We start from the raw sequence: 15,599 nt of genomic DNA on the forward strand, positions 1-15,599 counted from the left end.
TGTACATGAGTTCAGGCTTGAGTCTGAAGTGAGTAGTTAGGAAATAAGTTTCTGTACTTCAGATGTATTTAATAGATTGCTTTAATAGTCCTTTAACCTCTCAGTGATCTGCTGCCTATGACATTTAAAATGTTTAAGTTTTCTTCAATGAACAATCATCATTCCTAACAGTGACCTTTGAAGTCTCCATATGGGTGTTGAAGCCCCACAACAATGGATGTTTGTAATTGTTTAAGGGGTTTGTAGCAAGTTCTTATTGGTCATGGTCAGGGAGAAAACTAAGCAAAGGAATTAAGTTCAAGGATCTCGTTTTGAAAATAAAAAGGGAAGATATAGAAATGATAGGATAAAAGGGTAGATTACTGAATTTACTTTCAAATTTAAAAATGAACTGCTAGTCTCAAATATTATACATTGGTATGGATTTTTGTATATTGAAACAAATCTAAGTTTATTTTTGTTATACTATATATGTTTCTACTCTTAAAGTATTTTTGTATATTAATAGAAATTTAAGATTCTTTGTTATAATATATGATTCTATTTCTCATTTAAGGTATTATACCTATTTTATAATGTAATGTGCTAGTCATTTAAAGTTATTTAGGATAATAAAGAAATACAACTTAGTAGTTAGTCATATCAGGTATGTATTCAAGGTCTATCAGAAACATTTTAAATAGATGTGTCTTCAAACACTTCAGAGATGTAAAGAATATGGTATTTTAAAGTTTTAGTAACATAAAGCTTTTCATGACAGTGAAACTTGTCTGCTCCTGGAAGCAGCAATTTACTTCAAAGGAGGATGACAGGCACAGGCATCAAAGAACCTCCATATGGAGTTTGCTTTCCTTTTTGGCAAAGTTAGCCACTGGGCAAAGAAACTGCCTTGCCTCGACTACTGACAGTATGCTCTCCAAACTGGACAAAGGGGACACAAAGGAAGGCAACTGCCCAACTTTGCCAATACAAAGTAGGGAATCCCTTTAAAATTCCTGATTCACAGAAAGTCTGTTAAATATTTTAGGCCCATAGACTGAAGATGGATGCCTATCATTACAGAAGAAACTTGGAGTGACTTTCCAGGCATTCAGATGTCACTGTCATTTCTTAGTTTTGGATGTTGCTTGCTGTGCTCTTCCTGTTTATTCAGGTAATATTATATCCTTCTCAGGTTTCGGATAGGGTTGATGATTAGATAGTTATAGCTACAGTTTTTCTTAGTTATGATAGAAAGTAAATTAAGTACAAAAGTTTGGGCACATCAAGATAGGATAGATAATAGAGTATTTTCTCTGAATTTGCCAACCACTAACAGAGTGGACATTATGACTGTCTTTCTTACTTAATAATTGCTCTTATTCTATAGTTTTACTACATTTGAGTTAAAACCTTTCCATTTTCTTTAGACATAAAGGGGATATGATTTGGGAAAATTGTTCATAGTACCATAGCACTGTGCCAACAAGCCACCTTAAATCAAAGGATGGATTCAGTGATTGGCTGGTCAGGATCAGGAGGACTGAGGAGGTCTGATAGAGAGAGACAGGAAAAGAGAAAAGGGATTCAGCAGGATGGAGGGTGTTTCTGGGGCTGGTGGATCAAGAAAAACATGGAGAGAAGGTCAGCCAATCAACTCTCTGCTATTACTTGGATTTATCGAGTCTTTATCTCACTTTCTGGTACCTTAGTTTTTATTATTCTGGAACAACTGAGGCATTCAGACTTAAGTGGATTTCTTTCACCATTAGATAATATTATTGATCTAAAATAAACAAGTAAACTCCTACATTACAACTGTATTCTTATATAATGAATATTAAAATACATTTTTTAAAACTATATAGCCCATACTGTTTTCAAACTCACTATGTACAACAGGTGGGCTTCAAACTTAAAGTGATACTCTAGAAAACTATTGGGCCACATGTCTGATATGAAATTTATAAACATCATTTAATATATGGGTTTTGGGTGAGTGGGAAACTGAAGAATGGCTCATCTGTTAAGCACTGGCTGCTCTTCCAGAGGACAAAGATTCCATTCCTGGCACTAGCATGGTAGCTCACAGTTATCTTCAATTCCAGTCCCACAAAATATAATCCCTCTTCTGGCCTCCTCGGGTACTGCACACACAATACGCAAACATACATGCAGGCAAAACACCCATACAGATAAATTTAATTAATTAATTTATTTAAATGCTTGGGCTAGAAGAGAAGCTCAAGAGTGAAGCTTGTGCCTAGTACACTCAGAAGCTTAGGTCTGATCCCCAGCACTACCCAATATATAACCTCAACTATTTTGAGAGCAACTAAAATGATGGTGTAAGAAAGGACTAGTGCCGCCATGTCTACTGGAAAACAGATCCTGCAGGAAGGCTGTTTTGTTTACCTTTTATTTTTGTAAGTTTTGATTAGCATGTACTAATTAAACACAGCACTGAGTTTCATTATGACAAGTTCATATATGTGTAAAACATATTTTGATCACACTCACCCTCATCATCCTCTATTGCTCCAATCCTGCTCTTCCTGAACTTTTCTTCTTTTCAGCTAATCAAAATCTACTTTCATGTTTTTTTTCTTTTTCCTTAGTAGCTAAATGCATCTAATTAGGGCTTCTTATAAAACATGCATACAGGCTTTTATACAGAATCATGAGCAACTCACCATTGGTTGTATCACTGTAGGAAATATGTAGACTTCTATGTTGCATATACATACATAAATTTATGAACCTACATAAAATCTATGTATCTATGTAAAAAATCCTATATTTCTGAGAGTGGCCTAATTCACAATTCTTTCCATAGAAACCACTAACCACCAGAAACCGGCCCTCCAGAAGGGATAAGGCCTCCTAAGCACAATTCCCTTCTGTGCTGGTTCATTTTTTTTGTCAACTGGACACAAACAGGAGTCATTTGAGAAGAACCTAATTTAAAAACAATGCCAGTAGGCAAGTCTGTGGGGCATATTTTTTTAATAATTATCGATTTAAGGGAGACTGCCCCACTATGGATAGATAGTCCTAGGAAGTATCAGAAAGGTAGCTGAACATGAGCCAGGAGAGCAAGTCAATAAGCAGCATTCCTCTGTGGCCTCTGTTTCACTTCCTGCCTCTTGAATCCTTTTTGAGTTCCTGCCCTAATGAGTTTATTTTATTTTTGGTTTCATTCATGATGGACAGTAACCTGTAAGACAAATAAACCTTTTCCACCCCAGTTGCTCCGGTTAGAGTGTTATATCACAGCAATAGGAAGCAAATGAGGACACCTTACCTAAATGCTGATAGCCCAAGCTTCTGTGCAGGTTTCATCCAGATAATCACAGCTCCTAAGAGTTCCAGAAGGCAACAGCATGTCAAACCCAGAGGACAAAATTCCAAAACACTTTACCCCATCCTCCTGATCAATCTTGCTTCCCACTCTAATGTGATGATATTCCCTGATTCTTGGAGGTATGATATAAATGTCCCACTTGTGCTGAACATTCAACTGTCACTTTTCTTAGAACTTTGACAAATTCTAAGTCTGTGGAACAACTGCCATCCATCCATTACAGAAAAACAGAAGTTTTTCTGACCAAAGATGACAGCAGCACTAATCTATAGACAGGAACATAAAGAATATACATATTTATAAAACTGACAGACATAACATGTTCATTTAGCAAAACAACCATAGTAGCTTCCCGACTAAGCCCTGGGGACTCACCAGCCACACATTTTCTTTAACCAGGCTTATATTACCAGATGAGAGTTCCTTCCTGGGATATGAGACTCAAACCAGCTAGGAAGCAGTTAGTTGTCCCCATAATAGTCATGCAAGCAACCCAGTGAGAAGGAAGCTTCTCAGCATTATTTGTAATAGCCGGAACCTGGAAGCAACCTAGATGCCTCTCAACTGAAGAATGGATGGAAAAAATGTGGTACATTAAAAAAAAAAACAAAAAACAAAAACGGAATCTTGAAAATTCACAAGCAAATGGATGGAACTAGAAGAAACCATTCTGAGTGAGGTAACCTAGTCACAAAAAGACAAACATTGTATGCACGCATTCATATATGGATTTTAGACAGAGCAAAGGATTGCCAGCCTACAATCCACACTGCTAGAAAAGCTAGGAAACACGGAGGACCCTACATGGTCCTCCAGACAAGGGGAAAGAGACAAGATCTCCTGAACAAATTGGGAGCATGGGGGAGAGGAGAGGGAGTTGGGAGAAATAGAAGGGGAGAAGAGGAGGGGAGGACATGAAAGAGCAGGAAGATCGAGTCATGGGAAGAATAGAGGAGAGCAAGGAAAGACATAACATAATAGATGGAGCTATTATAGGTTTAAAGAGAATTCTGACACTAGAGAAATGTCCAGAGATCTACAAGTTTGACCCTAACTAACAATCTAAGCTATAGTTGAAAGGCTACCTAAAATGTCCTTCTCTGGTAATGAGATTGATGACTACCTTATATGCTATCCTAGAGCCTTCATCTAGTAGCTGATGGAAGCAGAAACAGACACCCACAGCTAAACACTGAGCTGAACTCTGGAATCCAGTTGCAGAGAGGGAGGAGTGAAGAGCAAAGAGGTTAAGACCAGGCTAGAGAAACACACAGAAACAACTGACCTGAACAAGCGGTTGCTCATGGCCCTCCAGACTGATAGCTGGGAAACCAGCATAGGACTGATCCAGATTCCCAGAACAAGGATGTCAGTTTGGAGGTCTGGTATTTATGATGGGCCTCTGGTATTTATCAGTATTTATCCCTAGTACATGAATGGACTTTGGGAGCCAACTCCACATAGAGGGATATTTTCTCATCCTAGACACATTTTGAAGATTCCCCCATGGAAGGCCTCTCCCTCCCTGGGGAGCAGAAAGGGGATGGGATAGAGAGTCAGTGAGGGGCAAGGGAGGAGGGGAAGGAGAGGGAACTGGGATTGATATGTAAAACAAGCTCGTTTCTAATTTAAATTTTAAAAAGAAAGGAAAAGAGAAGGAAGCTTTCAGCTCAGTTCCAGCTTTATTTCTGTATGTTCTACAACCAAAGCATGTGGGATCTTCAGCAGTAGGAATTTTACCATGTGGTTCTGATGGACAGTACAACAATGGAAATAGGCTATATTGTTTTGAATGCATCATATACCTTTCTAGACATCAGCTCATGTAGCAGTAACCTACTTCTGGCACAGGGATTTCATTTAATAACTTTAATATCCTAGGAGCAGGATAATCCACCCATGCAGGCTATCTCCACTCGACCTTTTGGATATTAATTGTTTAAGCTGTTATGCATGTATATATAATATATTGAGCATGTTCCCCAATATCCCACCCTACCCTCCCTATTTTCTTCCCTTCATTCGTCTCCTTTGTATTCCTAGACAGTTTTACTCCTATTTCCATGTCATACATAATACATACATAACACATACATACATACATGATTTTATGTATCTTTATGAAACCTATGCATTGATCTAAAAGCACACTACATTGGTCTTTCTGAGACTGGCGTAATTCATTGAATATGGTTATCTCTTGTTTTATCTACTTTCCTCTAAATAATACATTGCTACACACCAAAGTGCCTTGAAACTTAGTAAGTAAAGCAAAAAACATCTACAATACTAAAGTAAGATTGTTGCAAGTTTTAAGCCACCCTGTACTAAACACTGAAAACTTGTCTCAAAAAAAAAAAAAACAAACTAAAGATATATACACATTTATAACTTCTTTGCAACTTAAGAAAACAAAAGCAAATTAGATGGGTGGTTATAGCTCAGAGTTACAAGACTGTCAACATCAAGGTGTCACTAGAGGTATCATTTCAAAACTTCAGTGCAGAAAGAGTCCATAGAGAAGCTTAATTACATGCACATTCCTCTCAGACACTAGGTCCTCTCCCGCAGGGTACCTTGGACTGGTTTTCCTGGTAGCTGAGATGGAAGTAACAGACACAAAGAGGAGAAAGGAGGGAGGAAAGAAAGACAAGAGAATACATATCAGAGACACAAAAGCAGTTGGACCAATATTGGATTCAGTCTCTATGTCATCTTGAAACTGAATCTCATGATTTCTGGCATGGATTCACTAAGACCAACACAGGCTCCCAGGCAGAGAAACATACAGGGCTGGATTTTGACAGATGAGAATTGTTGCAAGCCATGTTAGAGGCTACCACACCATGCATGTCAATCAGGTTTTTGTTCCTGCCATAGTTAGCTTCAATTATCAATTTGATACACCTAGGAAGAGGGCACCTCAAATGAATTTCCCCATTGGATTGGTCTGCAGAACTGTCTGTGGGACATTTTCTTAATTGCCAATTGATATAGGAGGCCTCAGTGCACTGTGTGCTGTCTATTCCTGAGGATGGGCCTGGGATGTGTGAGAAAAGTAGGTGAGAAAGCCAGGGAGAGCAAGCCAATGATAGCATTCATCCATGGGCTTCAGTTTTTTGACCCCAAGTTCCTGTCTTGATTTCCTGCCTTTACTTTCCTAATGATGGGCTATAAGCAATAAAAGAGACAACAAAAAAACCTACCTTTTTCTTTCCCAAAGTTGGTTTGGGAACAATAACCGTGGCAGATGCTTTAGAAGAATAAGTTAAAGGAGGGACTTGTTTATTTTGGCTTACCATTCCAGAGGATTTAGTCCATAGAAAGCTGGTTCTGCTGCTATAAGCATCTGACAAAACAGGGATGTGTTGTAAAGCAAAATTGCTCCACCTCACAGTGGCCAAGAAACAGGTGGCAAAGAAGGAAGGAGAAAGGGCAGAGAAGATGGAGAAAGCCTGGAACAAGATACCTTTCAAGGATATACTCCAGTCAGCTATTTCTTTAAGCCTGGTTCAACTCCCTAAAGTTTCATATAGAGACAACTCAAAGAAGGAAAATGTGCCTACCTCAGGGGACCAAGCTCTATATGTTAAGTCTGTGGAGGACATTTCCCACCCATCTAAACTAGTAAAGCTAGAAGGTCCTACCTCTTAGACAAAAAGTGACACATAGATGCAACAGGAAGTAACAACCTACTCTTCCACAGTGGTATGAGTGAGAGCCCCTCAGACTGCAGGAAAAGGAGAAAGGTTATTCATGCATACTGTAGAAAAAGCAAAGCAGCACTTCTGCCCTTCTGCACCTTTGTCCTATTTTATACAATGCTTCATGTGACAAATTTAGCTTCCCAAACTTGTATGCAACATTTGGATCTGGGGTAATATTCCTTTTTTAAGTCCAAATGAGTGGTACAATTAAGTCTAAGTGCAAACTCACTTGACTCGAACTGAGCCTGGCTTGACTATAGAAATAGATTTTCTTCAGAAAATGGTGGTAAAGCCCTGTAGTCTACCCCTCGCAGCATGGGCACAGAGCTAGCCCAGCACTTTTGTTCTGTCACAATGAGGGTTGTTCTTTAGGAAATACTCATCTTGTTTCCACATTCAGGCACAAGCATTTTGTTACATTTTGTTTTGTTTCCTGTGACAAGGTCTCACAGTTTCTCTCTGTAGCCGAGCTGTTCTGAAATTCACAGCAATCCTCCTGCCCCAGACTCTCAAATACTAAGATTACAAGCGTGAGCAATCAAGCCTGAACCGAGTACACATGTTTTTAACATTATTCCCATAACCCTGACTTTGTTCACCCTCACTCTTAGAATTTTCTATCCTCTGCCCTGCTCTGACATGCATTGTTGTTCTAATAAATACAGATTGTTATACAGAGGCAAAATTCCAAAGGAAATTGTAATGTCCTTTATACATAAACTTAATTAAGCCTAGGCAACTCTTTAATAGTGCCATTCTGACAGTTCTAGCCTTTGTTGTCTGTACAGTCCTCTGCAGGGTGGAGCACACTTAGAGCTGTAACCTGAGTAAGAGTGAAGTAGCCAAACCCCCCTTCAGCTTCTGGTATTCTATGCCACTTTCTGAGTTTTATGTATATTAACTTGCAGGAAAGGAAGTGGCCTAGTTAACATCTTCCATGAAAAAGCTGACCCTTAAGAAAGGCAAACTGTAAACTCATGCCATCTTATTCTTGCCTTTACCGATTAAATCACAAACTGTTTTCTCTTCTCTGCCTCAGCACCATTTAGTAAGCTTACTGAATGTACATCAGGTGTCCACAGATGGGACAGTCATGGAAGCTGGTACTCATGTAGAACAAACACTGCTTCCCTTCTCCCAGGCCTTTGGAGTTTGGTTAAGTAACACCTGCTCTCAGCTTCCTCATTGGGGCCATCATTTCCTACAAAGGAGTGGCTCTGTCAGGGTTGGACATCTCCAGCTCTCAGCTTTCTCACTTGGGCCTTCATTCCCTAATCTCTCTCATCTGGCACTATCCCTGGCTGACAGCAAGTGCTCAATAAATGTAAGATGTGATGACTGAAAAAATAAAAGACTTTTTTTCCCCCGAAGAATCTCACAGTCTTCATCTATGTTCCTAGCAGCTTAATTTTGCTTCTGGTTGGCTCATAACCACTTTTGTTTAACCTTCTATTAATCTGGCCAAAGTAAAGAAATCCCAAATGGCCCAAGTCTAGGGTCAGTCTCTGACTAGAGCCTGTGAAGTGCCCCTGTTTTTCCCAACTGAGACAAAGTTGTTAACCAGGGTTTATTTTCCAAATCATTAAATAGGGAGCTGGCAGAAAGGGATCGGTCCTTGCAATTTTCTGGGATTTGGTAGAAAGAAACAAAAAAGAATTTTAAAAAGCTGGTGACTGAAGTAGCAACTGACGTATATTCATCTTGAAACAAAGGTACTTTTTAAAAGCAAGAGACTGTGGTGAACAAACGGGGAAAGGACACTTTGGCTGCAAGTTCCTCTGTCTCCTCTGGGGAGGGTTATGCCTCTGCCTGCTGTTCATCAGCCTTGATTTTGATGGGGAGATTTTTAGTCAGCTGCCTCCATCATTCTGGCACAGACAGAAATCCTTAAAAAAAAAAATGTTACACTTCATCAAAGTGTATCGAGAGACTTCACGGTCATTATCTCAATGGCTGCTCTGATGTGTTACAATTGGCAGAGACACAAACAGTAGGGGGTGTATGAGAAGAAAGCCAGCATTTCATGGGGAAAGCTGTTGGCCCTAGCCAAGCTTCTGTCAACAACTCCGTGGTCTGATCCGAAGCACTGGGCCCGCTGATGATGCTCTTGTTTCTGGAGGAAGTAAACAAGAAAATGAATTCCATCGCGCAACACAGCCTCTTTGTATCTTCAAAATGGTGTGACTGGCCCCGGGCCAGCCACGTTCAAAGTTTGGCTATTTGTGTGATCTGGGCCCCAGTACTGATGGAGGCTTTGATTACAGCTTGGACCCCGTAAGACCCTGCAGGGGCAGCCACTCAGCAAATAAAGGCATTGATTGGTTGTTGGGTCAATTTAGCCATAAGGGTACAGGGCATGGCTCTTTTGAAAAGCCTAATGGATTAGCAACACAACCAGCCCCAGTGAAGGCCTTATTTTTCAAGTAACTTCATGATGGTGTCCCAGCTTGGCAGGGATCTCTTCTCCCAGAGCAGCTCTGGGCCTTTCTTCTTGTCAATACTGGGGCTCAAAGGATTAGACACAGCGGGTTTCACAATTTAATGAAAACAGTTGTTGAAACAACAATTAAGGCAAACAATAGTTTGCATGGAAAACTATTAATTATGTAAAGTTATGCAGAAAGTGGAATAATCTTTTCTTCAGAGCCCTCTAAGCTGATTGAGGACAACCTGGAGCCACCTTGCCTTCCATGGGTCTTAAGTAGCAGGAAGTGGGTGCTTCTAAGAAGGGCTAGTTGCTGCGTGTGGGCGGACGTGGAATGTTCGCAGAGTTTCAGGCTGAGCTGGGGATTAAATATTCAAAAGACTATCCGTTAAACTTAATTTACCTTGGGCACTGAGAGTTTTCAGATCAGCTTAGAATATTTTTCATAAGTGTCTGAGATTGGATTTGAAACTTAGTAATTGGGATGCCCAACTTGGGCATTTTTTGTTTTCTTGTTTTGTTTTGCTTTCTAAATAAACACATCTATAAGAAGCCCTCTGTCAGGCCTAATCTGGAGCAAACACCTCTTGGTAAATGGAACCCCTTGCTCTTGAGACAAAGTCAGTTTTAATTCTATGCTGATAGTCCAGTTTGGACTAGCACATTTGTTCCCTACTCCCTGCTAAATGCAGGATTCATCTCCCCTCTGCTTTCAGGGACTTTAAATTCATTTCTTCTTCCTTTAAAATTTCTACCCTTGGCTAACAGTGCTGGGAATTGACTTATGGCCCTTTGCCCACCCTGTGTTCCACATCTCACTTTCTTCCCTGTATGGGAATCACCAAGCCAAGAAGTCCCATTAAGAGAGTTATTAACTGCATGCATAGACATTGCCTCCTGATACAGTTAGATTGATTTCTTCTCACTATAACTGCTCTTACACTCTTCCAGAAAGTCCACCACTAGATTGTTTTAGAAAGGCCTTTGGGAATTTAGCTAATTTCATGCTGGAACTTATTGAGTGGTATTTGACACTCTGATAATTCCAATAAACCCTTAGTTTGGTCTTACTCCCTTTAGAGAAGGAATGAAATCTTTATTAGTCATAGGATCTCTGTTCTAAACATTGCCGCGTGAGTTTAGCAGCGCATCGATGGTAAGGCACAGCCGGCATGGTGGCTGAGTAGAACTTCCCTGGAACTTCCAGAAAGCTGTCCATGGCTATCAATAGTGAGACAGCACCTGATTTTTCATGAAAATTCCCATTAGGTTTACATTTGCCTTTTAGATAATAAACTTGTTTAATTTACTGATTTCTTAAAGTTAATCAAATGACACCCATAAGGATCGAAGCACGCATTCTAGAAGAAGCTGTCTCTGTCCTTTCTTCACCTAGAATACCAGAGTGCAGAAGAAGCCCAGTTTCTCATCTTCTAAGAATCAGGTAAAAATCTGGAGATTATATCTCTATAAGACCCCAGAATATAACCAAGCATACAAATAAAATTCATTTCTATGCCCCCCCAAAATAATCCAATTAAGATGTAATTGTGTAATGCCTTTAAAATCACTTTAAACTTAAAACCATGTTCTTCTTTGAAGTATCACACCAGCCCCTCACCATGTCCCAGCAGCCACCAGTTCACATTTTGCACAGGAGCTTACAAAGCTGTATCAGAATTGCAAAAGCAATTATTCCAGTTATCCAGATGTGGTTTTTCAATCATTCTAGGAATTTCTTTAACAGTTCTTATTCCATAGCCACTCGTCATTCTCACACTGGCATGGTGCTCACAGATCCTCGTTATTAATTCAGCTCATGGAGCTTAATTGGACAAGGCTAGAGTGAATTTGACAAACATCACAGCAGCAGAAAAAGCAATCACTCTTTCAAGATGAAAATTTGTTTGATGTCTTACTGTGTAACTCATTTACTCTCCTCGGGAGTCATGTGATCTGAATGTTAATCAGCTATTGATTGGTTTCTCTCCTTGGACAGTCAGGTGACTTGAATATTAATGGACCAGCCCTCGTAGCTGTACTGTTAGGCAACCTTGTGATTGGCTGCCGGGTTAAGATACGGAGATAAGTGGGTGCTTGATGAGCACTTGACAGAACTTCACAGAAAATTAAGGCCCTAAAATAGCATGAGAAAGTCTTGTCAAATCAAGCATGATTATCGCTGAATGCTTAAGGAATTCATCATCTGCATGAAATTGATACACTCCAGCAGCAGCAGGCCCTGCAGTCAGCAGGGACTCATCAGATCTTTATTTATATGTGTTCACCAAATCACATTAATTCTGAGAGCTAAAACATGCTAAGGATGAAGGTTATTTTCTGTTCAATCTAATTTATCTATGACAATAATCATCACTAATAATGTGTCAAATTGGATTGCAGTCATTTTCTGCATGCATGCTGATTTGGAAAATAGTGTTAAACCATCCTGCAGTAATTACAAATGGTAAAGGTATGCTGGCCCCGAGTCATCAGCACATCTAGATGGAAAATTAAGTTTTATAGAATGGATTTATATATACATGTCCTTATTTAATTCAGATTATAAATTATTCCTGGTAGAAGTGGACATCATTTTTATAGTACCATTAAGACCAATAACCATTGAGGCACTTGCTGTCTTCATTTGTACTGGTCTTCATTTCTCCTCATTTTCCACAGCTAACTTTCTAATGTGTGCCACTGGCACATGATTGGCAAGTCCATAGTAGGGCATAGTCAGGCTAAGAGATGAGTGAATATGCCTCAGTTTACCTGTTAGTCATGGGGAAGGAAGTACAGTGTGGGTGGATTGGAAGGCAGGCAGGGGAGTTTACAAATCTAGTAGGGAGGTGGGACCTTCCCCAATATTCTCGTCACAAGGGGAAGTACAAGAATTTTGCAAATTAACTCACACAGAATTAGTGTTTCTTGGCGAATCATTTAAGCCTAAATTGTTTTGGCTGAAATACCTTTTGTAGGGCAGAATTTTTTTTTCTGTTCTTAAAAAAAAAAAGTCTTGTTTATTAGAGTAATAAAATCTTAAAGAAATATGTATACCCTTTGGTGAGCTACAATGTTTGAGAAGAGAATTACACTCTATAAGAAGGGGCAAGATATACAATTAAATTGCTGTTTCTTTCCCACAACTTTCCACAACATGGGATCTTAATCCCTGGGCAGCCAGCACAGCCCAGATCCCTCCTCCCCCTCAGAAGGTCTCTTTATTGATTAAATGAATCTGCTCCAAAGGCTGGCTCCCAGGCTCTCTGATCTAATCCGATCTGATTTTAGCCTATCGCTTCAGCAGGACATCAGGGAATTAACAATAAGCAGCTTTACCACAAGTGTTTAATAACTCAACACAAGCTCCTTATGGCTCTGAGCTAGCTGCTCGGGTTCCCATCCAGTCTCCTGCAGACAGTGTGCCAGACTGGCAATGCTCTCCAACCTGAGGAATTTTCATGCACTACCAAACTAATCGCTTCAAGTTTCTTCATAAATCACACAAAGCAGATTTCAGCATCTTAACAAATTGAAAGGAAAAAAAAAAAGCAAAACAAGAGAGGGGATTGAAAAGAGAGGGTAATGGAATATGTGTCATGAAAGCAGCTGGAGAATCTACTCTGAGGAAGGAAGGGGACCAGTAAGAGGGAGAGAGCAGGATGAGAGCAGTGGTCGAGGGGCATGAGAATCACGTGTACTGATATACACGTATGCACATGTCACATTGAAACCCATATCTTAGTATACTAACCAAAAAATTAATTTTAAAAAAAGTAGCAAAAGAGAAAAAAAAACAAAACCAGCTGAAGGTGAGGAACTGGGCATGAGAGGCTTGGTCTTCTAGTTAGGAGAGAGGCAGGCATTTAATTATTGTAGAGGAGGAAAAGGTAATATCAATTAACTCCTTTCCTTTCTTTCATTATGACAGGCTCACACCTAAGTGCTCCAAGCCAGGAGAACCATCTCTTTTTCTTCCCACTGTGATGGAAACAATGAGGTTTCAACAACAGCCCTCTTCTTGTTCCCGGGACAGCCCTTGAAGTAGGTACCAAGCATGCAATTAAAGGAGGATTGTGTGTCCTACAAGATGCAGAAGGCCAAAATGCAGAGTTAAATTGCCATGCCCTCCCCGCCCCATGTCAGGCAAGTCTCCAGGGGTGCTTAATGTAGTTCCTTGGTTACAAAAGGCTGACTGGGAAGTTCCATGTTTTCCCAGGGCTGCCCTGAGTTCATGCATCCATGTTTCTCAGGGGCATCAGACCCACTTTTTCAAAGATATGTGAAATGTATACAGATGATTACTATTCAAATCAGAAATGCCCCATGCAATAGTACTGTACCAGTGTACTGTTATGCCAGGATCCAGCTGGTGGTCTGTGAGACACTGGGAGGGTAAATAGGCTTTTGAAAGCTGTTTGATAATTAGTATCGGAGGGGAATTATCACTCTAGCACAAATCTAAAGTAAAGCATCTTTTGGGTGTTCTGTTTAATACCTACTGTATGCCAGAATTGCCTATGAAAGCATCTTCCCTAACAAGCAAACAACCTCTCTCTCCCCATGCCAGACACTGCTCTCTCAACTGCCCTGGTGTTTCTATGATTTCTCAACATATCAGCAAAATAACTTAAGTCCCTGGTACTGAACATCTGGGGAAAAGGCAGCTTTACAAGCCAGGTTAGGCCTTTCTGTTTCCAGATGCCTGGGGGGAGTTTTAGAGCACTCACAAATGGACTCACTCAGATAAGATGGATCTGCGGCACAGTTCCCTAAGACAAAACATATTGTTAGTATTTATCTAGACTTTACCCACCACAATCCATGTGAGTCCCTGACAGAAACAGTCTCTGATTGTGTGATCTGGTAGACATTCTTGCAATGCTAATATAGACCATGTTATTATTTCCGCTCTGGAAATGCCCTTTGCCTTACTCTTTGCTTCTTTTGGTTCCCCAGATAAAGTATGCCATAACAATAAAATCTCTGTGAACTTCTCCAAAGCACTTAGCTGTTTCCAGACCAGAGGACAATAATTACACCTTGTGCAATTAGAGTAGAAAAGAGGTCCCAAGCTAACTGGGAGTAGCCCTGTTTACATCACAAAGAGATAGCACAGTGTTCTCAGGAAGGTTCTAGCCAATGTTGCTGAAACATCTCTGCTCTCTGAATTTTGTTCCTGAATTAGAGATAGCAAGAGAAAGGAGAATGAAGAGTCAGCCTGGACCCAGAGGACTGTTGACATTTCCACTCTGGCATAATGTCAGGAGTTTAGTGACCTAGGGGCTTGTGTTGGCTCAAGTCCCTTCTTCTGGTCCAGGGATCTGAAGCAAGGGTCTCCTGAGTGCTAGGCAAGTGTTCTACTGCAGAGCCACATCCTCAGTCCTTCTGTTAGGAAGCATCATCACCACCAATCCTGGTGGCCCCTAGAGGTCCCACAGTCCCATTCCTACATGCAAACAGTCAGCATCTGGCCAGAGGGTAAACACATTCTTGACTTCAAGCACTGCAAGGACAATTCTTCTTCATTGGGAAGTTCATTTCCTTCCAAGATTGTTTTTCCCTTGTGCTTTCTGTTTAGGCTGCTATAGCTAGAAGACTAAAAATAGACTGGCAAAAGAAAGAGGAAAGGAAAGGCACCAGGGAACAAAAAAGTACAAGAAACCAAACCACAGTAATAAAAACTCCCCATAAAGTAAAAGAACATTATGTATTTGTGTATTTTGAAAATGTAGCCAAGCTAAGCCATTAAATGAGGATTTTGTTTCACAAAGTCTGCAAACTAATTCAACCACTAGCCCACTGAAACTAGAAATTGGTGCCAAACAAAATATGTCAAGATAGCAGTACTCAATAAAATCGCAAAAACTAAACGACATGCACACTGTATTTTATAATTAAAGCATTTACTCTGTCAGGGAACATACCTATTAACTTATTTGAGCACAGTGCTGGGCTGGCAGTGAGTTTGTCGAAAGCAGAGGAAAATAACCTGCTGCTCACTGGCCCATTCAGAAGATAACTGCATGTTTCTCCCCTCCTGGAAGGGCACCATATGGTTAATCGACAGATAGAACTGTTGGATGAAGAGAAAGGGGGAGAGGCACAGAACATCTTCCCC

Source organism: Cricetulus griseus, chromosome 2 (genome assembly GCF_003668045.3).
Source record: "Cricetulus griseus strain 17A/GY chromosome 2, alternate assembly CriGri-PICRH-1.0, whole genome shotgun sequence".
Taxonomy (NCBI): domain Eukaryota; kingdom Metazoa; phylum Chordata; class Mammalia; order Rodentia; family Cricetidae; genus Cricetulus; species Cricetulus griseus.